Source organism: Arachis stenosperma, chromosome 6 (genome assembly GCF_014773155.1).
Source record: "Arachis stenosperma cultivar V10309 chromosome 6, arast.V10309.gnm1.PFL2, whole genome shotgun sequence".
Classification (NCBI taxonomy): Eukaryota; Viridiplantae; Streptophyta; class Magnoliopsida; order Fabales; family Fabaceae; genus Arachis; species Arachis stenosperma.
The window spans coordinates 111,644,027-111,668,273 of record NC_080382.1 but is presented as its reverse complement, the minus strand read 5'-3'; the positions used below and the strand labels follow the sequence as shown (position 1 = coordinate 111,668,273).

Here is a 24,247-nt window from a genome sequence, read left to right as displayed (position 1 = left end):
GTTACTGCTGTTGTTTGGCTGATGCTGAAGCTTTCCACCATCACTGGAGCTACTCAAAACCACCATGGTTGCTACCCAGGAAACAAAATGAGTTCTGGAAATTATTAGTGAAGCTGCCCAAGAACACTGTGTTTGCTGCCAAGGGGACAAAACGGATGTCAGAACCTGATAGAGTGCCGCTACCGTCGATCGGAAATGCTAAAATTGCCGCTGCTGCTGGTGGTTTCGAAATATTTGGTTGTGGCATTTAGACTCTGCAATTTTGACTTTGAGGTAGGGGATTTAACGTTTTTAATTTAGAATGCCCACCAAGTTATTTGAATAAGTGCAAATGGTTAACAATGGTTTAGAATTTCTTAATTGTCATGAATGACCTGAAATGCATTTGAAATTTGTTAGTTGTTGTGAATATTTTGAGCTGTGACTGGAATTAAATGTGGCCGTGAATGGTGATTCATTTGATAATACTTGTTAAATTGAAATTTGATGAGTTAACTATTAAAAAGTTGTCGTAATGATAATTGATGAACTGAGTTAGATTTGTGTTTGGTTTGGGATTATTGTGATGATGGTTGAGGTTGTGAAATTTGGAGTAAGTTTGATGATGTGTTAGTGCTTCAATTGGATTATTGAATTCAGGTTAAGGCTGTGAATGTCTTTGGGCTTTGTTGTGAGTGTTTGAAGTTGTAATTGATATTGTTTTCTCTGATATGGATGGAATTGTTGAAAAGTTCCGACTCTATGTGATTATACTGAATTAGTTGAGTTGTGTGGCTAAAATTATGATTGGAATGATTGAGGTTTTTGATTGGAACTTTGGTTGAATTTGTTGATTTTGTGAGATTGAATTATAGATTGTTTGATGAGAGATTATTGTGATTTTGGTTTTTGATGGGTCAAATTGAAACTATTGCTGTTGAGTTGGTTTATTGTAATGGGTTTAGTTAGCGATTAATTGAAGTTGGGCTTAAGGAATAATTGGAAGATTGAATCTTAAAATGTTGAACTAGTTGCTGAAAATCTGATTTTTGAGATTAAAAGATGACTTTGGGAGTGAATCAGTTATTCAACGATAATTGAAATGATATGAGAGTAAAGGCTGAGTAAACTATAATAAAAGTTGTTGTTGGGATTCAATTTTGAGAAGTTTGAATCAACTATAGAACTAGTTATGATTTTTCAAAGTTAAAATGCAAAACTTGATTTTCTGCATTACTTTTAAATGAAGGCGGAAACTTTGAAAATCTATAACTAATTCTGTGATGATCGGAATTGCGTGGAACCAAGTTTAGATTAAGCTTTGTAATATAGGAAACTGGACTGGTGAATTTGAGGCTTTTTCATTAAGTTTATGAATTATGGTGAATTTTTGAATTATGAATGTCAAATCTGGTTTTCTGCAGAACGCTTAACATAGCAGCAACTTGTTTCCTCTATTAAAAATTCTCCAGTTTGAATTTTGAAATGGAACCAATTTTAAATGAAACTCTGGTCCTAGTACTTTAATTTCATAAAAATTTAGAATTGTTAGAGTTGTAATTTTAAAGATATGAATTTTTAAAGTAAGATGTTGTTAAAACTTGTATTTATTGAATGAAAATGCAGAAATTACAATAGAATAGAAAAATGATAGCAGAGGAATTTCGAGAGTCCTCTTCTCTCCTAGCCTAGGCCTTTCCAAGTCTTTTCCTGCCCCAATACCTATTCGGTTCCTCCTTTTATTGCCTCACCCTCTCTCTAATCGAAATCTTCATAATCAAGCAATTTCCCTGATTCTCCTCTGATTGATTCAATCAGTTATTGCCTCCTAAAATCATGCAGTCTCTGATTTTTCTCTAACTGATTCAATCAGTTATTGCTTCCTAAAATAAATCAATTATTTAAATCAGTTATTCCTCCCTTTCCTTTATTATTTCGTCTAGAATAATGATAAGGTAAAGGGATCATTATCTTCCCTTTTTTAGATGCCTGCACTGCTGACTCAGCATTTTCCTCAGGGTATGTAACAATACCCTCCCCTTGAAGCATCACCCTGTCCTCAAGGTGAAAGGAGGGAAAACTAGCCTGGATCTCTCTTGCTGCCTCCCAAGAATTTTCAAATTCAGGGAGGTCCTTCCACTTGATCAAAACCTCCAGGTTCCCATCAGCCTTCTTTCTAACAGCCAGTACATCTTCAAGTTCTGCTTGCAGTACATACTCCTCAGTCAAGGCTACTGGTAGGGGCTGAACCTGAGTGCTGGGGTTTACACATTTCTTCAACAAGGAGACATGAAAAACTGGATGCACTCTTGCATTGGGGGGAAGCTTCAGCTTATAAGCAACTTGTCCAATTTTCTCTAGAATTTCATAGGGACCATAGAATCTAGCACTTAGCTTTTGGTTTTCTCTTCAGGCCAGTGTCTTCATCCGGTAGGGTTGCAGCTTGAGATATACATGTTCCCCTGGTTCAAAAACCACTTCTCGCCTCTTACAATCTGCATATGTTTTCATCTGGTTCTGCGCCCTTTCTAGTTGGAACCGCAGCTTGTCGAGCATCTGATTGCGTTCCCCCATTAGAACTCTAACTTCCTCAACCGCAACCTCTTCCCCTCCTCTCAACAACGCGGGAGGTTCTCTCCCGTAGAGTGCCTTAAATGGAGTCATTTTGATGGAGCCATGATAATTGGTATTATACCAATATTCAACCCAACTCAACCAGCGAGGCCACTGCGTTGGTTTGGAACCTGTGAAGCATCGAAGATAGGTCTCCACGCACTTATTCACCGCTTCACTTTGACCATCAGTTTGCGGGTGATGGGCCGAACTCATTTTTAGCGCTGTGCCTGCTGCCTTAAAAATTTCAGACCAGAAAGCACTCATGAAGAGTCTATCTCGGTCGGAAACAATGGAACTTGGGAAACCATGAAGCCTCACAACCTCCTTCACAAATAGCTCAGCCACTTTTTTGGCTGTGTATGGGTGAGAAAGGGGGAAAAAATGTGCATATTTGGTCAATATATCCACCACCACAAAGATGGTGTCTTTCCCAGTAGCTTTCGGAAGCCCCCCAATGAAATCCATGGAAATATCCGACCAGACGTTGGTCGGAATTGGAAGTGGTTGCAGCAGGCCGGCCGGTGATAAAGTGGAGTGTTTGTTCCTCTGGCACACCTCACATTGCTTCACATATTCCATGATAGTTCCCTTCATTCCTTCCCAAAACAAAATTCCTGATATCCTCTTGTAAGTTCTAAAGAACCCGGAATGCCCTCCTATGTTCGAATCATGGAATTCTCGGAGGAATTTAGGAATCCACTTGGAATGCTTTGAAATGACTAACCGGCCATGGTACAGCAGCCTCCTATTGCGCCATTCATAACCAGCTGCTGTTTCTCTCCCCTGAATCAAGTCTTGGATAATCCCTTGTAGCTTGGGATCTTGCTGGACTTCTTCCTCTATGCCTTCCCAATCTGCTGTGGACACTACTGAAACTGCTGCAAACTGAAATTTCCTGGAGAGTGCATCAGCAACTCGGTTATCACTTCCTGCCTTGTATTTGATCTCAAAGTCGTACCCGAGCAGCTTAGTTATCCATTTTTGCTGTTCTTCTCCACCAATCCTCTGATCAAGCAAAAATTTGAGGCTTTTTTGATCTGTGTAAACCGTGAATCGCCGTCCTAAGAGGTAATGTCTCCACCTTTGGATGGCCAGCACGATGGCCATCAGCTCCCTCTCATACACGGATTTGGCTTGGGCCCTCTCTGAGAGTTTTTGGCTTATAAATGCTATGGGTCTGCCCTCTTGTAACAGCACCGCCCCAATTCCTTTTCCAGAAGCATCGGTCTCTAAAGCAAATGGCTTGGAAAAAGATGGAATGGCTAATACCGGTACGGTCACCATGGCCTTCTTCAATTGTTCGAAGGCTGCCTGCGCATCACTTCCCCATCGGAAGCAGTCTTTCTTCAACAGTTGGGTGAGAGGCCAGGCGATGGCCCCATAGTTCTTCACAAACCGGCGGTAGTATCCGGTCAGCCCCAAAAAACCCCGCAACCCTTTTAAATCCTTCGGAATGGGCCAATCTACCATGTCTTGTATTTTCTGAGGGTCTGCAGCCACCCCTTCATTGGAAATCACATGCCCCAAGTAATCAATCTTCTCTTGGGCGAATTTGCACTTCTTCTTGTTGAGGAAGAGTTTATGACTCCGAAGGACCGTGAATATTTGTCGCAAGTGATCCCAATGATCCTCTAAAGTGCTACTATAAACAAGAATATCGTCAAAAAACACCAGAATAAATTTTCTCAGGAAAGGCCTCAATACCTGGTTCATGAGTGCCTGGAAAGTGGAAGGGACGTTGGTAAGTCCAAAGGGCATCACCATGAACTCATAATGGCCCTCATGAGTTCGGAATGCTGTCTTGGGAATGTCCTCTTCCCGCATACGAATCTGGTGGTATCCCGATTTAAGGTCGAGCTTCGAAAACACCCTTGCTTCTCCCACCTCATCTAACAGGTCTTCGATGATCGGAATGGGAAACTTGTCAGCCACCGTGATCCGGTTCAAGGCCCTGTAGTCTACGCAAAACTGCCAACCACCATCCTTCTTCTTGACTAAAATGACTGGACTCGAGAACGGGCTGGTGCTGGGTTGAATTATTCCCGAACTCAACATCTCCTCTACTATTTTCTCAATCTCGGTCTTCTGGTAATGGGGATAACGGTATGGCCTAATGCGAGGAATTACTGATCCCTCCTTCAAGATTATGGCATGATCTTGTTCTCTCTTGGGAGGTAGTTCTTCCGGTGTGCTGAATAAGTCCCCAAAAGATTGCAGAAATTGCTCAACATCTCCAGAAAAGGGTTATGCAGGTTGGGTTTCAGTGGCTGCCAGGACAGGGGTGATGACAAAACCTTCTTCTTGATTCTTTAGCGCTTGCAAGGTAGTCTTCCAAGAGGCCTTACTTCTGCTTAGTGAAGGATCTCCTTGCAAATGGAATTCCTTATCCCCTTGCTTCCAGCTCAAAGTTAATTCATTATAATCTCCCACAAATTTTCCCAAGCTGGTCAGCCATCCTGCTCCAAGAATGACCTCTGAACAGCCCAGTTTCATAACAAAAAAACTCTGAATAATTGGAATTCCTTGAATAGTCACCTGTAGTTGCTCACAGCCCTCATGTCCCCTTTCTATGGCACCATTCCCTACCTCTACTCGAAATTCCCATACTCTTTTCACTGGCAGGGACAGCCGCCTAACCACCTCGGTGGCTATGAAGTTTGCCAACGCTCCTGGGTCTATGAGCACCATCACTTCCTGGCCCAAAATCGCCCCTCTCACCTTGAAGGTTTTGTGTGTTATCAATCCCAAAAAAATATAGGAAGACAACTGCTGTTCAACTCCTTTGGGTTCCTCCACTGGCAATTCTGACCTCTCATCCTCCTGCTCGGCTTCGTGGTCTTCTTCTTCTTCTTCTTCAATCAACAAAATCTTGTAGTGTTTCATAGGACAGATATGGGTCGGACCCCACTTCTCTCCACAACGGAAACATAAGCCTTTCCGCTGTCACTCTGCCCACTCCTCATCGGAGAGTCGCCGCGTTCCACTGCCTCTGGTCCCAGAGGATGACACTGCACCGCCTCCCCCAACCGAGCTCGAGTTAGTGCTAGCGCGTGTGATCGAAGGGGCTCGGTTGGTGTTGGGTCCCGATTCCACTCTCACTCCGCTTCTGGATTCATGTAAGTTGGGTCGAGTCCAGTTAGGATTTTTTTGAAATCCCATGCTGATAGATCCAGGTCCGCCCGACCCGCCTCCTTTGGATCCTCCTTCTCCTTTTCTGCCCGTCGGGTTCACTCCGAAATCCTGCCAGGAACGGTTTCTCCACTCAATCGCCATGGCTCTATCCATCAACGCCGGCAGATTATCAAAGCTTGCCACGTCCAGTTCTGCCTGAATCTCCCTTCTAAAGCCGTTCACAAAAATACACATGAGAGTCTCCGTCCCGAGATTTGTTGTGTCCTAGCCGCTGCTTCAAAATCTCTTCGGTACTGTGCGACGTCTCCGACTTGGTGCACCTGTAACAGCGGAGCCATTGGGTTAAGAGCTGCTTCGGGTTGGAACCTCTTTAGGAGGTCTTGCTTGAACCTCATCCAGGTATCAAAAGGAGTGTGCTCTTCCCACCATTTGAACTAGGTGAGGGCCTCCCCTTCCAAAGCCAGTGTTGCGGAATCCAGCCTCTATGCCGTAAGTACTCCAATTACCCTGAAGTAGCGTTCCATTCTCACCAACCAGCCATTCGGATCCTCCCTCGAGAATACCGGTAAGTCAAGCTTTCGAATTAGTTCGAATCTCCTCTGCGCTTCGTCTCCTGCACCGTTCCCTTCTACCCTCTCGTCATCTTGCTCGTTCCTTCCACCGTCATTTCCTCCTCCGGTGTCGTTTGCACCAGCGCCTCCACCTTGGTGCTGTTGAGGTAGCCACTCCCTTATTTGTCTCAACATATTTGTTGAGAATGCCTCCAAGGATCGTTGTTGAGCTTCCTATAACTCCTCAATCCGTTTCTCTACCGCATCCAACCTTGACTCCATGGCAGCTCGCGTGGACATCATGCACAGAACACCCAGAACCGGTGCTCTGATACCAGTTGTTAAAACTGGTATTTATTGAATGAAAATGCAGAAATTACAATAGAATAGAAAAATGATAGCAGAGGAATTTCAAGAGTCCTCTTCTCTCCTAACCTAGGCCTTTCCAAGTCTTTTCCTGTCCCAATACCTATTCGGTTCCTCCTTTTATTGCCTCATCCTCTCTCTAATCGAAATCTTCATAATCATGTAATTTCCCTAATTCTCCTCTGATTGATTCAATCAGTTATTGCCTCCTAAAATCATGCAGTCCCTGATTTTCCTCTAACTGATTCAATCAGTTATTGCTTCCTAAAATAAATCAATTATTTAAATTAGTTATTACTCCCTTTCCTTTATTATTTCGTCTAGAATAATGATAAGGTAAAGGGATCATTATCTTCCCTTTTTTAGATGCCTACACTGCTGACTCAGCATTTTCCTCAGGGTATGTAACAGATGTATTATGCAGTAAAAAATCAGGTTTTGTTTTCTAAGTCAGTAACTTTGAGCCTTTATAATTTTTAATTCTGGAATTATATTGAGATGCAACCAATTGGAGGTGAAAGTTGAGTATAGTTAGTATATATGATTTAATTTGAGGGTTTTCCATGTTTTAATCAATGAGTTATGGGATTTGGAAGAGGTTGTGTTCAATGATTTGTAAAACAGATTTTAGCAGAAAATTACTTAACTTCCAAGCTACGTAACTCCTTCATTAAAACTGGTATGACCTTGGAACCAATTGAGAAAGAAATTTGGATAAGTTATGTTTAACCACATTAATTTTGAAGGTGGTTGGATTTTAATTTGGATTTTATATGAAATTTCGAATGTTGTACGCTGTTGCTGTCTTCTGGTTTTAAGACACTACAGAGCAGTCACGGTTTGCTTATATTTCCGAAGCTAGAGCCAGCGAAAAATTATGATTTTTGATTTAATAGAAAGCTTAATCCGAGACGGTCGCATGGATACAAGGTGTGCGTAATTCCGAATTCGTTTAATATTTTAAAAATAGAACTGAAAGTAGATTGCCGATGTTGTTTTGGTGATTACTTGGATATGGAATTTGAGAAATAGATTTTCTATACTATTATCAAATGTTTTTAAGAATATATTATTGTGGTAATTGTTGAGAAAGGTTTGATGAGATGTTGAGAAAGAGGGAACCCGTAAGGGTGGTTAAGTCCGAGTTTTAGGGGAGGTGCTGTCAAAATTTTATAATAACCTGAGGTTTTATTTGAGAAGTCATTTTAGAAAATTTGAACTTGAAAAATTATATTATTTGAGTTTTATCTAAATAAGAGAAGAATTATACTATTTTGAATTTGGAATTACCAAGAAAAGGTTTATGTTTCAAGTTTGAATTATTAAAAAGGAATTATGTTGAGTTTGATTCAATACGAAAAGGGTTATGATTTGGGCTTGAAATAAAGGATTACTTTTCAGGAGTTTGGTGAATTTTATAATATTTGAATCCGAATGATAAAGAGAAATGATTTTAGCTAAAGATGTTGTAAAAGTGAAAGATGTAAAATTTGTATAATATGATTGAATTTGAATAGCATAAGTGAATAGAGAAAGAAAGAGGTACTGCATAAGAATGTCAAAGTGATGATGAATAATGAGAATGATTATGTGATGATTTGTTGCTTGAGGCAACCCAAGAGATATTTTGATGCAACCCAAGAGATATGTTTATTCATTTGTTGCATCATGGCAATTCCTGAGATATTTGTGTGATGATCTGCTGCGTGAAGGCAGTCAGATAGATGGTGGTGCGACCACTGAGAACGCTTTCCTGCAGTACAGATCCATGTTTTAATTCTGTAAGGCAGTGATGCCAGGGCATTTTGGCCAGTTTCACTGACCTTTTCTTCACTGTTTTTAAGGTAGTTTCATGCATTTTCTTAGGAAATAAGCTAGTTTTAGGTAGAATTTCACTTACTTCTTGATTCAAGTATACATTGTGCACTTTACATGATTTCATGAGGATTTTGCATGAATTATATGATAAATTGGATGATGCATGATCCCATGATTAAGAGCAAGACTTTGATGCACTCTGTTTGTTTGATTTCAGGCAAAAAGAAGCAGAGAAGAGCCACGTTAGTGGCTACGTTACTTACACTAACGTGGGCACTAACGTGGAAGGAAGGAAAGTTGGAACGTTAGTGGCATTAACTTTGAAGAAAGGAAATGGAGCCAACGTTAGTGACACTTAACATTATCACTAACGTTGGACCAAGCTCTAACGTTAAAAGGGGGAAGGAAGCCAACGTTAGTGACATTCAACATTGTCACTAATGTTGGCCTAAGTGCAAAATGCAACGTTAACTCCCACGTTAACTTGGTTAACGTGGGAGCTAACGTAAGAGGCAAGGGTGGTCGACAACGTTAGTGACACCCAACATTGTCACTAACGTTGAAAGCAACCACACAACCCCCAAGGAAGCCACGTTAACTTAGTTAACGTGGAAGCTAACGTGGATGAAAGAAGGTGATGGCCAACGTTAGTGACACTCAACATTGTCACTAACGTTGGAAGGAGCCACACAAGCCAAAATGAGCCACGTTAACTCCCACGTTAACTTAGTTAACGTGGAAGTTAACGTGGGCAAAAGTCCCACCTGGCAGCCTGACCATGCCTTCTTCAAACATGCATAACCTGAGCCACAAAGCTTTAAATGAGGTGATTTTAGTGGCATTGGAACGTAGGATTCCAGAGCTTTCCAAGCATATATGGCACTACATGGTTGACACTAAAGTTGAGGGAGAAAAACCTGCCCCGAAAGTGCAATGATGAACATGGTATCAACCTGTATTAAGGCCAACTGACCTCTTCACCTTCCAAGAAGTATAACTCGAGTTGTAGAGCTCCAAATGATGCGCTTCCAAAAGCATTGGAAATTAGACATCCAGGGCTTTCCAACAATATATAATAGTATGGGGTGGAAACTAAGTTTGAGCTTCAAAAACGGGAAATGACTAGCGTTATTGAGACTCAACATTTTCATTAACGTTGGCGACCATGCCAGCGACCATGTCCACTTCAAAGGAGCATAACTTGAGCTACAGAAATCCAATTGAGGTGATTTCAGTTGCATTAGAAAGATGACATTCAGAGCTTTCCAACGATATTTAATAATTTATAGTGGGCATGAAATTGGAGCACAAAAAAGAGGCATTTTTTAAGCCCCAAAAACACCAACTGGGCAGCAAGTGCAACGTTAGCCACAATAACTTTAGCACTAACGCCACACTTGTAGCGTTAGTGTGGCTAACTTTAGCACTAAATTTAGCACCTGGACCTCAACTTGACTCACTTCTCTCTCAAGCCCACTTCAAAGTTCAAGCAAGCAAGCCCACAATTGTCAACCAATCAAGGCCACAAGAAGCATCTAGATTAGGAATTTTCATTTAAGTGTAATTTGCTTTTAATTTCATTTTGTAATTTAGGAAAGCCTATATAAAGGCCTTAGTTTTTACATTCAAGTCATTCTGGAATGGGGGATTGACGAGGGGTCTTCGGACTTCCCCCCCCCCTTCACACACTATCTTTGTTTTCATTTTCTAGAGCTATGAACAACTAAACCCCTTTCATTGGGTTAGGGAGCTCTGTTGTAATTTGATGGATCAATACTAATTTTCTTATTCTTCTTCTATCTTTCCTTTTGATTTTACTTGAAAGCTTTTGATCTTCATCCAATTGGATAGTGATCTTGGAAAAGAAGCTATTCAAACATGGATCTCTTCGGATCCTTGAAAGAGGAATGAAGAGATTAGCTAGAAATGCTTTCTCATGCTGGACCAAATTGAGTGTGGATGGGTATGTGGCTATAACCCTCTAAGCATTTGATTTGGGAAGTGCATGTGGTATAATCAGTGACCACACTTCATCTCTTCTCATGAGCAATTGACCAAGGAATTGGCTATTGATCAAGATTTGAGAGAATGAATTGCAAGAAATTGTGATTCAATCACTTAAGATTGCCAAGGAGATCAATGAGTGCATTGATTGAGGAAGAGATGAAAATGAAATTGATCCAGAGAATGCAACATCTCCTAAGCCCAATGAACTCCCCATTTCTGATCTTACCCATTCTCTTTATTTTCTGCAATTTACTTTTATGAGCAATTCCCCCATTCCCATTTACAATTATGCTATTTACTTTCAGTCATTTACTTTCTCGCCATTTTAATTTCTGCAATTATCAACTCTATTCATGGATTTGCTCAACTAGATCATACCTCTAATTAAAGTTGCTTGATCAATCAATCCCTGTGGGATTCGACCTCACTCTATTGTGAGTTTTTACTTGACGACAAATTCGGTACACTTGCCGAATGGGAATTTGTTGAGAGACAAGTTTCCCCCGATCAAGTTTATGGCGCCGTTGCCGGGGATTGATTGTGCATTGACAATGATTAAATTAGAGGATCACTAGATTGAGCATTTGTATTTTGTTTGATTTAATTTTCTGTTTGGTTAATTTGCTTTCCATCTTAGTTTAATTCTTCCCCTACCCTGTTTCTTAGTTTTTCTGTGTTATTTACAATTCAGTTCACTAACCCACTAACTGTTTGTGATATTGCCTCACTGGGAATTTCCTCATCTGTGACAATGGAGATTCCAATTTCTTTTGGTGATTATTGTTTGAGACAGAGCTTTCTGCAGGAAAGAAAGGAGCATCCATCATCTTTTGGTGATTATTTTTGAGACAGAGCTTTCTGCAAGAAAGAAAGGAGCATCCATCATCTTTTGGTGATTATTGTTTGAGACAGAGCTTTCTGCAGGAAAGAAAGGAGCATCCATCATATTTTAGGCAATCAAATTTCATGGGAAACTCTCCACCACCCCAGAATGATTCACTTTACTATGCTCATGGTGGGTGGGAGTATCAAGAACATGAAATGGGGTACTTTCCAGAGCCACAAAATGATCCATATTTTGGTGAAATTGATCACTACTCAAGTAGTGGCTGGGAAGATCATAATCAAAGAGATTTCACTCATTCATACCCCATTCATCAAGAGCCATCACCTCCCAATTATACAACCTCACCTCCAAGTTTTACATGCCTAAATTCTTCATTACTTGATTATGCCTCAACACAAAGTCCATACAAGTCATCCCATCAATCACACAACTCATTCCACACCCCTCAGCACAACTTCACCACAACACATCCATGTCACCAAGATTATTCTCAACCTTCATACATAGAAATACATAGAAAACTCGTGGAAAGATACACACGACCCCAATCCTGGAAAGAAATCATCCTCAAGAAGATGAATGTGCCCTTAGAGCAGACAGGGGGGAACTTAGAACCATCAAACAATGAGAATGAAGACCAATTTGTGGGTGAGGAAGTGGAAAAACAAGAACAAAAGGTCCCTGTGTCAAGTGAAATTGCAATAAAAGATGAGGAACATGCAAACTCACTCCCAAAGGACACAATGCAACATCATGTAGAAGAAAGGGAGGAAGTCAATCAAGGGAGTCCACACTACTCCAATAAAACAGAGAGTTGCATAGAGGGCGAGTTCATTGAACCACCAATTCAAGAAGTTCTTGATGAAGATGTTGCTCCAACCCTCATACAACACCCAAGTACTGAAACTAAGGTGGTGAAGGCAATCAACATAAGCACTAAAAAGAGGATGGTGACCAAGAAAAGAAGGACAATATCCATGAAGAAGAAAAGGTCAACCAAAAGCCATCCCACCCCTACCCAATCAAGCAAGTTTACACAAGCTAACAACAGAAGAATGCTTGCTGGAGAGAGGCACTCAAAACAAGGGGCATTAACTGGCTCGTCTTTCCTCTTGAGGTCATTCCTCTTAACAAACTGGAAGAAGAGGAAGAAAGTCATGAACAACATGTCAAGCTAATGACATTAAAAGAGCGCTTGTTGGGAGGCAACCCAACCGTAGGTAACATTTCTTTGCTTTGCTTAGTTTGCTTTCAATAAATTGGCATATGATTGCATTCTAAGTTTGGTGTTGCTATGCAACAATTTGATTTTTGGTGCGCGAAATTGTGAACAATACTTTTCACAACTCTCATAATCCCCGGTAATGAACCCCAAAAACGTGGTGTTCAATACCATGGCATAAACACAACTTCGCACAACTAACCAGCAAGTGCACTGGGTCGTCCAAGTAATAAACCTTACGCGAGTAAGGGTCGATCCCACGGAGATTGTTGGTATGAAGCAAGCTATGGTCACCTTGTAAATCTTAGTCAGGCAAACTCAAATGGATACGGTGATATATGAATAAAACATAAAGATAGAGATAGAGATACTTATGTAATTCATTGGTGGGAATTTCAGATAAGCGCATGAAGATGCTGTGTTCCTTCCGTCTCTCTGCTTTCCTACTGTCTTCATCCAATCCTTCTTACTCCTTTCCATGGCAAGCTTAAGCAAGGGTTTCACCGTTGTCAGTGGCTACCTCCCATCCTCTCAGTGGAAATGTTCAACGCACCCTGTCACGGCACGGCTATCCATCTGTCGGTTCTCAATCAGGCCGAAATAGAATCCAGTGATTCTTTTGCGTCTGTCACTAACGCCCCGCCTTCAGGAGTTTGAAGCACGTCACAGTCATTCAGTCATTGAATCCTACTCAGAATACCACAGACAAGGTTAGACCTTCCGAATTCTCTTGAATGCCGCCATCAGTTCTAGCCTATACCACGAAGACTCTGATCTCACGGAATGGCTGGCTCGGTTGTCAGGCGAGCGCTCGGTTGTCAGGCGATCAACCATGCGTCGTGTATCAGGAATCCAAGAGATATTCACCCAATCTAAGGTAGAACGGAGGTGGTTGTCAGTCACACGTTCATGGGTGAGAATGATGATGAGTGTCACGGATCATCACATTCATCAGGTTGAAGAACAAGTGATATCTTAGAACAAGAACAAGCGGAATTGAATAGAAGAACAATAGTAATTGTATTAATACTCGAGGTACAGCAGAGCTCCACACCTTAATCTATGGTGTGTAGAAACTCCACCATTGAAAATACATAAGAACAAGGTCTAGGCATGGCCGTGAGGCCAGCCTCCCAATGATCTAAGAACTAGATGTCCCAAGATGAAAATACAATAGTAAAAGGTCCTACTTATAGAGAACTAGTAGCCTAAGGTTTACAGAGATGAGTAAATGACATAAAAATCCACTTCCGGGCCCACTTGGTGTGTGCTTGGGCTGAGCAATGAAGCATTTTCGTGTAGAGACTCTTCTTGGAGTTAAACGCCAGCTTTTGTGCCAGTTTGGGCGTTTAACTCCCATTTTGGTGCCAGTTCCGGCGTTTAACGCTGGAAATTCTGAAGGTGACTTTGAACGCCGGTTTGGGCCATCAAATCATGGGCAAAGTATGGACTATTATATATTGCTGGAAAGCCCAGGATGTCTACTTTCCAACGCCGTTGAGAGCGCGCCAATTGGGCTTCTGTAGCTCCAGAAAATCCACTTCGAGTGCAGGGAGGTCAGAATCCAACAGCATCTGCAGTCCTTTTCAGTCTCTGAATCAGATTTTTGCTCAGGACCCTCAATTTCCGCCAGAAAATACCTGAAATCACAGAAAAACACAAAAACTCATAGTAAAGTCCAGAAAAGTGAATTTTAACTAAAAACTAATAAAAATATACTAAAAACTAACTAGATCCTACTAAAAACATACTAAAAACAATGCCAAAAAGCGTACAAATTATCCGCTTATCACAACACCAAACTTAAATTGTTGCTTGTCCTCAAGCAACTGAAAATCAATTAAGATAAAAAGAAGAGAATATACAATGAATTCCAAAAACATCTATGAAGATCAGTATTAATTAGATGAGCGGGGCTTTTAGCTTTTTGCCTCTGAACAGTTTTGGCATCTCACTCTATCCTTTGAAATTCAGAATGGTTGGCTTCTTTAGGAACTCAAAATCCAGATAGTGTCATTGATTCTCCTAGTTAAGTATGATGATTCTTGAACATAGCTACTTATTGAGTCTTGGCTGTGGCCCAAAGCACTCTGTCTTCCAGTATTACCACCGGATACATACATGCCACAGACACATAATTGGGTGAACCTCTTCAGATTGTGACTCAGCTTTGCTAGAGTCCCCAATTAGAGGTCTCCAGGGTTCTTAAGCACACTCTTTTTGCCTTGGATCACAACTTTATTTCTTTCTTTTCTTTCTTTTTCTCTTTTTCTTTCTCTTTTTTTTCATTTTTTTAATAGAAATGCTTTTTCTTGCTTCAAGAATCATTTTTATGATTTTTCAGATCCTCAGTAACATGTCTCCTTTTTCATCATTCTTTCAAGAGCCAACATTCATGAACCACAAATTCAAGATACATATGCACTGTTCAAGCATACATTCAGAGAACAAAAATATTGCCACCACATCAAAATAATTAAACTGTTATAAAATTCAAAATTCATGCAATTCTTTCTTTTTCAATTAAGAACATTTTTTTATTTAAGAGAGGTGATGGATTCATAGGACATTCATAACTTTAAGGCATAGACACTAAGACACTAATGATCACAAGACACAAACATAGATAAACATAAGCATAATTTTCGAAAAACAGAAAATTAAAGAACAAGGAGATTAAAGAACGGGTCCACCTTAGTGATGGCGGCTCCTTCTTCCTCTTGAAGATCCTATGGAGTGCTTGAGCTCCTCAATGTCTCTCCCTTGTCTTTGTTGCTCCTCTCTCATAATTCTTTGATCTTCTCTAATTTCATGGAGGATGATGGAGTGTTCTTGATGCTCCACCCTTAGTTGTCCCATGTTGGAACTCAATTCTCCTAGGAAGGTGTTTAGTTGCTCCCAATAATTTTGTGGAGGAAAGTGCATCCCTTGAGGAATCTCAGGGATCTCATGATGAGTGGGATCTCTTGTGTGCTCCATCCTCTTCTTAGTGATGGGCTTGTCCTCATCAATGGGGATGTCTCCCTCTATGTCAACTCCAACTGAATAACAGAGGTGACAAATGAGATGAGGAAAGGCTAACCTTGCCAAGGTAGAGGACTTGTCCGCCACCTTATAGAGTTCTTGGGCTATAACCTCATGAACTTCTATTTCTTCTCCAATCATGATAGCCCGGTCTATAGTAACTTCAGACCGGTTGCTAGTGGGAATGATTGAGCGTTGGATAAACTCCAACCATCCTCTAGCCACGGGTTTGAGGTCATGCCTTCTCAATTGAACCGGCTTTTCTCTTGAATCTCTCTTCCATTGGGCGCCCTCTTCACATATGACTGTGAGGACTTGGTCCAACCTTTGATCAAAGTTGACCCTTCTAGTGTAAGGATGCTCTTCTCCTTGCATCATGGGCAAGTTGAATGCCAACCTCACATTTTCCGGACTAAAATCCAAGTATTTCCCCCGAACCATAGTGTTCCGAGGGTTTGCCTGAAACGTGCAGCTCGGTCGTCTGGAAAGGCCCGAGGTAGGGGGGTTCAGTGACCCGAGCTTGATATGCAGAATGGTTGGTGGTTGTACCTGCAATGACACTCCGATGCTTAAGTTAGCATGGGTCCAAGCAGATATGTGTAGATTTGGAATGAATGCCATACCTGGGTGCTCCAGTGTATTTATAGTAGTTGGCAGTGATCTTCCCCGGATAAGATATTCTTATCTTATCTTATCTTTGGGAGTTTTATCTCTATCTTTGTGGAACCGCCTTTTCTAGGCCTTTTCGGCCTTTAGGTTTGGGCTGCGTTCCTTTTGATGGGCCTTCCTTGCTCTTTGTTCGAGGTCCGACCTTTAGGTGTGAGCTTTTAGGACAAGGTCGGACCTCTTACGAATTTGCCGAGTTGGAGGACCCCGGTCAAGGTATGAACACATAGTAAGCCAATTCTTTGGATCCGGGTTCACACTTTGATCATGGTTCTTGGTGATCCATGCATTGGCATAGAACTCTTGAACCATTAAGATTCCGACTTGTTGAATGGGGTTGGTAAGAACTTCCCAACCCCTTCTTCGGACCTCATGTCGGATCTCCGGATATTCACTCTTTTTGAGTGAAAAAGGGACCCTTGAGAAGTGGTCTTGATGCACCCTTGAGATGAATCTTTCCATCTCCCATGACTCGGAGGTGGAAGCTTTTGCCTTCCTTTTCCTCTTTCTAGAGGTTTCTCCGGCCTTGGATGCCATAAATGGTTATGGAAAAACAAAAAGCAATGCTTTTACCACACCAAACTTAAAATGTTTGCTCGTCCTCGAGCAAAAGAAGAAAGAAGAGAGTAGAAGAAGAAGAAATGAGGAAGAAGGGAATGGCTTTATGTTCAGCCAAAGGGGGGGAGAAGTGGTGTTTAGGTTGTGTGAAAATGAAGGAGTGAAGGAGGGTTTATATAGGAGGGGGGAAGGGTAGGGTTCGGTCAAGTGAGGGTGGGTTTGGGTGGGAAAGTGGTTTGAATTTGAATGGTGAGGTAGGTGGGGTTTTATGAAGGATGGATGTGAGTGGTGAAGAGAAAGATGGGATTTGATAGGTGAATGGTTTTTGGGGAAGAGGTGTTGAGGTGATTGGTGAATGGGTGAAGAAGAGAGAGAGTGGTGGGGTAGGTGGGGATCTTGTGGGGTCCACAGATCCTGAGGTGTCAAGGAAAAGTCATCCCTGCACCAAATGGCAAGCAAAAATGCGTTTTTAGCCATTTCTGGCGTTAAACGCCGGGCTGGTGCCCATTTCTGGCGTTTAACGCCCAGAATGGTGCCAGACTGGGCATTAAACGCCCAACAGCTAGCCTCACTGGCGTTTAAACGCCAGCATGCTCTCCTCCAGGGTGTGCTGTTTTTCTTTCTGTTTTTCATTCTGTTTTTTGCTTTTTTCATCGATTTTGTGACTTCTCATGATCATCAACCTACAAAAAACATAAAATAACAAAGGGAAATATATAAAGAATAACATTGGGTTGCCTCCCAACAAGCGCTTCTTTAATGTCAGTAGCTTGACAGAGGGCTCTCATGGAGACTCACAGATGCTCAGAGCAATGTTGGAACCTCCCAACACCAAACTTAGAGTTTGAATGTGGGGGTTCAACACCAAACTTAGAGTTTGGTTGTGGCCTCCCAACACCAAACTTAGAGTTTGACTGTGGGGGCTCTGTTTGGCTCTGTTTTGAGAGGAGCTCTTCATGCTTCCTCTCCATGGTGACAGAGGGATATCCTTGGGCCTTAAACACCAAGGGTTCTTCATTCACTTGAATGATCAACTCTCCTCTATCAACATCAATCACAGCCTTTGCTGTGGCTAGGAAGGGTCTGCCAAGGATGATAGATTCATCCATGCACTTCCCAGTCTCTAGGACTATGAAATTAGCAGGGATGTAATGGTCTTCAACTTTTACCAGAACATCCTCTACAAGTCCATAGGCTTGTTTTCTTGAGTTGTCTACCATCTCTAGTGAGATTTTTGCAGCTTGCACCTCAAAGATCCCTAGCTTCTCCATTACAGAGAGAGGCATGAGGTTTACACTTGACCCTAGGTCACACAAGGCCTTCTTGAAGGTCATGGTGCCTATGGTACAAGGTATTGAAAACTTCCCAGGATCCTGTCTCTTTTGAGGTAATTTCTGCCTAAACAAGTCATCCAGTTCTTTGGTGAGCAAAGGGGGTTCATCCTCCCAAGTCTCATTTCCAAATAACTTGTCATTTAGCTTCATGATTGCTCCAAGGTATTTAGCAACTTGCTCTTCAGTGACATACTCATACTCTTCAGAAGAAGAATACTCATCAGAGCTCATGAATGGCAGAAGTAAGTCCAATGGAATCTCTATGGTCTCATTTTGAGCCTCAGATTCCCATGGTTCCTCATTGGGGAACTCATTGGAAGCCAGTGGACGCCCATTGAGGTCTTCCTCAGTGGCGTTCACTGCCTCTTCCTCCTCTCCTTTTGGATTTTCTTTTGTATTGCTTGGAAGAGTACTAGGAGGGAGTTCAGTAACTTTCTTGCTCAGCTGACCCACTTGTCCTTCCAAGTTTCTAATGGAGGATCTTGTTTCAGTCATGAAACTTTGAGTGGTTTTGATTAGATCAGAGGCCATGGTTGCTAAGTCAGAGGTATTCTGCTTAGAACTCTCTGTCTGTTGCTGAGAAGATGATGGAAAAGGCTTGCTATTGCTAAACCTATTTCTTCCACCATTATTGTTGTTGAAACCTTGTTGAGGTCTCTGTTGATCCTTCCATGAGAGATTTGGATGATTTCTCCATGAAGGATTATAGGTGTTTCCATAGGGTTCCCCCATGTAATTCACCTCTTCCATTGAAGGGTTCTCAGGATCATAAGCTTCTTCCTCAGATGAAGCTTCCTTAGTACTGCTTGGTGCATTTTGCATTCCAGACAGACTTTGAGAAATCATATTGACTTGTTGAGTCAATATTTTGTTCTGAGCCAATATGGCATTCAGAGTGTCAATCTCAAGAACTCCTTTCTTCTGACTAGTCCCATTGTTCATAGGATTCCTTTCAGAAGTGTACATGAATTGGTTATTTGCAACCATTTCAATCAGCTCTTGAGCCTCTGTAGGCATCTTCTTCAGATGAAGAGATCCTCCAGCAGAGCTATCCAAAGACATCTTGGATAGTTCAGAAAGACCATCATAGAAAATACCTATGATGCTCCATTCAGAAAGCATATCAGTGGGACACTTTCTGATTAATTGTTTGTATCTTTCCCAAGCTTCATAGAGGGATTCTCCTTCCTTCTGTCTGAAGGTTTGGACTTCCACTCTAAGCTTACTCAATTTTTGAGGTGGAAAGAACTTTGCCAAGAAGGCATTGACTAGCTTTTCCCAAGAGTCCAGGCTTTCTTTAGGTTGATAGTCCAACCATGTCCTAGCTCTGTCTCTTACAGCAAAAGGGAATAGCATAAGTCTGTAGACCTCAGGGTCAACCCCATTAGTCTTGACAGTGTCACAGATTTGCAAGAATTCAGCTAAAAACTGATGAGGATCTTCCAATGGAAGTCCTTGGAACTTGCAATTCTGTTGCATTAGAGAAACTAATTGAGGCTTAAGCTCAAAGTTGTTTGCTCCAATGGCAGGGATAGAGATGCTTCTCCCATAGAAGTCGGGAGTAGGTGCAGTAAAGTCACCCAGCACCTTCCTTGCATTGTTGGCATTGTTGTTGTTTTCGGCTGCCATGGGGTCTTCTTCTTTGAAGATTTCTGTTAAGTCCTCTACAGAGAGTTGTGCCTTGGCTTCTCTTAGCTTTCTCTTCAAGGTCCTTTCAGGTTCAGGATTAGCCTCAACAAGAATGCTTTTGTCTTTGCTCCTGCTCATATGAAAGAGAAGAGAACAAGAAAATGTGGAATCCTCTATGTCACAGTATAAAGATTCCTTAAGGAGTCAGAGGAAAAGAAAAATAGAAGACAGAAGTAGAAAATTCGAACTTATCAAAGAAGATGGAGTTCGAATTTTGCATTAAGGAATAGTGTTAGTTCATAAATAGAAGGATGTGAGAAGAAGGGAAGTAATTTTCGAAAATTGAGTGAAAGATTTTGAAAACATTTTGAAAAACACTACTTGATTTTCGAAAATAAGAGTGAGAAAGAAATCAAGTGATTTTTGAAAAAGATTTTGAAATTAGAAATAAAAAAGATTTGATTGAAAACTATTTTGAAAAAGATGTGGTTAAGAAGATATGATTGGTTTAAAAAGATGTGATTGAGAAGATATGATTTGAAAAACATTTTAAAAGGATTTGATTTGAAAGTTAATGACTTGGCTATCAAGAAAAGATATGATCCAGACATTAAACCTCTCTCAACAGAAAAGGCAACATACTTAAAATGTTGAATCAAATCATTAATTGATAGCAAGTATCCTTGAAAATAGAAAGAAATTGATTTTGAAAAAGATTTGATTGAAAAGATATGATCTGAAAAAGATTTGATTTTGAAAAGATTTTGAAAACTTAAAAAAATTGATTTGAAAACAAAATCTTCCCCCTTGTGCCATCCTGGCGTTAAACGCCCAGAATGGTGCACATTCTGGCGTTTAACGCCCAAAATTCTACCCTTTTGGGCGTTAAACGCCCAATCAGGTACCCTGGCTGGCGTTTAAACGCCAGTCTGTCCTTCTTCACTGGGCGTTTTGAACGCCCAGCTTTTTCTGTACAATTCCTCTGCTGTATGTTCTGAATCTTCAATTCTCTGTATTATTGACTTGAAAAGACACAAATTAAAAATATTTTTGGATTTTTAATAATAAGGAAAAATCAAAATGCAACAAGAATCAAATAACAATGCATGCAAGACACCAAACATAGCAGTTTGTATACTACTGATGATGCCAAGGCATCTTAGGCTAGTTTCACTAGCATTTTTCTATTAGTTTTAGTTGTTTTATGCATTTTCTTGAGCTTAAAGTAACCAAGAATGGTTAAATGAATAACAAAGCAATGAACCATCCAAACAGTATGATTTTGATGCAAATTCCATGAGTTTTTAGTTATATTACTTGAATGCTATGAATGAAAGATTTCTCATGAAATTTTGCAAGACTTTGATGCAGTTGTTTGGATGATTTCAGGGAAGAAGAGGCTAGGCAAGGAAGCAACAAAATCAATAAAGGAAGCTTGAATATCACATGTGGAGTTTAAGTTCCAGTTTAAGCTTAAACTGGAGCTTAAACGCCAAAATCATGAAAGCTGAGGAAAAGCTGAAAGTGGCGTTTAACCTCCAGTTTAACCTTAAACTGGAAGTTAAACGCCAGAATGAGAAATGCACCAGGGAGCATTTCCACGTTTAAGCTCCAGTTTAACCTTAAACTGGAGCTTAAACGTGTTCGACTATTTTTTTCTCCTCCAGTGTTGCTTTCTCATTTCCACGTTTAAGCTTCAGTTTAACCTTAAACTGGAGCTTAAACGTGTTCGACTATTTTTTCTCCTCCAGGGTTGCTTTCTCATTTCCACGTTTAAGCTTCAGTTTAACCTTAAACTGAAGCTTAAACGTGTTCGACCAAAATTTTCCTCCAGGGTTGCTTTCTTCATTTCCACGTTTAAGCTCCAGTTTAACCTTAAACTGGAGCTTAAACGTGTTCGACCATTCCACACTCCGTGGTTGCTTTCTTCCATTTCCACGTTTAAGCTTCAGTTTAACCTTAAACTGAAGCTTAAACGTGTTCGACCACTTTACCCTCCAGGGTTGCTTTCTTCCATTTCCACGTTTAAGTTTCAGTTTAACCTTAAACTGAAGCTTAAACTGCAACTTAAACGCCACTATTTGAAAAGGTTTCTGGGCCAAAGATATTGCAGTTTAAGTTAGCATTTGAGCACAAACATTAACTTAAACGCATTCTGGTATGAAACCCAATTGAATATCATGGTTTATGGGATTGGGCCTGAAGAATTGATGAGTCTGGAATTTCAATTTGTTGAGTCATGTGTCATTACTTGATTATCACTAAGTTGGCTCAATGAATGTTACAGAATTGGATCAGCAGCCTCATCAGGATTATGGATCATAAACCCAAAGCAAAAGGAAATCAGGGAAAGGCCTCAAAGCCCAAGAAACACAACAGAAGCTCAATTTAGAAAGTGTATAAATAGGATAGAATTTAAGTTAGAAAGGACTTTTGGATCATTTTTCTAGTTTTCATACTTTTTGTAATTGAATTCAGAGCTATGACTCACTAAACCCCTTTCATTGGGTTAGGGAGCTCTATTGTAATTCAATGAATCAATAATAGTTTTTATCTTCTTCTTCAATCTTTTCTCTTGAATTTTGTTAGAAAGCTTCTCGATCTAATTCCATTGGTTAGTTGTCTTGGGAAAGAATCTATCCATAATTGGAATCCTTCGGAACCTTGGGAAAGGAATGGAGGATTCATGCTAGAGAAGCTTTCTCACAGTGAATTGGATTGGGGTTTGGATGGATATTGTGACATGTAATCCTACCAAATTGTGGTTCATGAAACTGTGTGGTATAATCAGTGATCGAGCATCATCTCTTCTTATGAACATTTAAACCAAGGGATTGGGAATTTGTTTGTTTTTAGAGAGAATTGGTGAGCCAAGGGATTGGGATCCAAACATATAAGATTGCCAAGCAAAATTCAATGAACGCATTGGTTGAGGAAGGGATAAAAATGTTTTGATTCGGAGATCTCAATATCTCTTGAAACCCAATGAATTCCCATTTCTGATCTACCACTTTCTCTTTACATTCTGCAATTAAATTCATGCAATCACCCCGATCCCTTTTTAATTTCAGCAATTTAGCTTCTCGCTCTTTAATTCATGCAATTTAAGATTCCGCAATTCTCATCTAAATCTTGATTCCGCTCAACTAGAACACACTTCTAATCCGAATTGCTCACTCAACCAATCCTTGTGGGATTCGACCTCACTCTATTGTGAGTTTTTACTTGACGATCACCGGTGCACTTGCCGGAAGGAATTTTTGCCGATCGTGCAATTTCCTAAAATCGTAGCATCAAGTTTATGGCGCCGTTGCCGGGGAATGGTTTTCGATTGACAATTCTCAAATTGGAAGTTAACTAGATTGAGCATTTTTCTTGTTTTGTTAATTCAGTTCAAGTTACTTGTTGAATTTTAATTTCTGCACTCTGTTACTTGTTTTCTTTCTTTATGCCTTTAAATTCAAGCAACTAACTCACTGACCCACTAACTATTTGAATTAATTCCTCAACTGCTCTAACCATACTCTTCCACTAACCAAGAGTATTTCACTTGTTTGTTGCCTGTGCTGTGTTCTTGTATGACAGGTAGGAGAGGAGAGACAACAACTCCTCCATATACCGAACCAGAGAGGACCCTTCATAAACTTAGAAGGGAAGCAAGAGGGAAGAGAGTACTGGGAGAAGAAGAATCTGAAGGAGAATCTGAGGACAATTTTGAGGAAGCTCTAGATCTCAACATGGATAGAGAAGTTCACAACCATGAGAGAGCTGATGGAAACAATGCCATTCCCGAGAGGAGGGTTCTTGGTTCATACATAAACCCAACCTCTGGGAATTGTGGTAGCAGCATTCAAAAACCACCCATTCAGGCCAACAATTTTGAACTCAAACCACAGCTAATATCACTGGTAGAGGATCATTGTTCATTTGGTGGGAGTGCTAATGAAGATCCAAACCAACATCTCACAAAATTCCTGAGAATTTGCGACACTGTGAAGTCCAATGGAGTCCAGGAAGATGCCTATAAACTGCTCTTGTTCCCATTTTCACTTAGGGACAAGGCAGCTAAGTGGCTGGAATCATTCCCAAGGGGGAGCCTAACAACCTGGGATGAGGTGGAAAGCAAGTTTCTGGCCTCTTTTTACCCCCCACAAAAGGTCAATAGGCTTCGATCTGAGGTTCAGACTTTTAGACAACAAGATGGTGAGACTCTCTACGAGGCATGGGAGAGGTTCAAGGAGTTGACAAGGAAATGCCCACCAGACATGTTCCATGACTGGGTGCAATTGCATATTTTCTATGATGGACTTTCTTATGAATCAAGGAAGGCTGTAGACCATTCATCAGGAGGTTCATTGAACAGGAAAAAGACTGTGGAAGAAGCCATTGAAGTGATTGAGACAGTGGCTGAGAATGAGTACTACTATGCTTCAGAGAGACACAAAACTAAGGGAGTCATGGAGCTGAACCATGTTGATACAATTCTAGCCCAAAACAA

General features: G+C 40.8%; 2 non-coding genes across 2 annotated transcripts; one reads left to right on the top strand and one right to left on the bottom strand.

The window, feature by feature from the left end:
* Positions 1–19,236: 19,236 nt before the first annotated feature.
* LOC130938511 (small nucleolar RNA R71) lies at positions 19,237–19,344 on the top strand. The gene has a single exon (XR_009069676.1). It is a non-coding gene; the product is annotated as a small nucleolar RNA R71 (small nucleolar RNA).
* Positions 19,345–23,912: 4,568 nt separating this feature from the next.
* LOC130937071 (small nucleolar RNA R71) lies at positions 23,913–24,016 on the bottom strand. Its single transcript, XR_009068306.1, has one exon. It is a non-coding gene; the product is annotated as a small nucleolar RNA R71 (small nucleolar RNA).
* Positions 24,017–24,247: the final 231 nt, after the last annotated feature.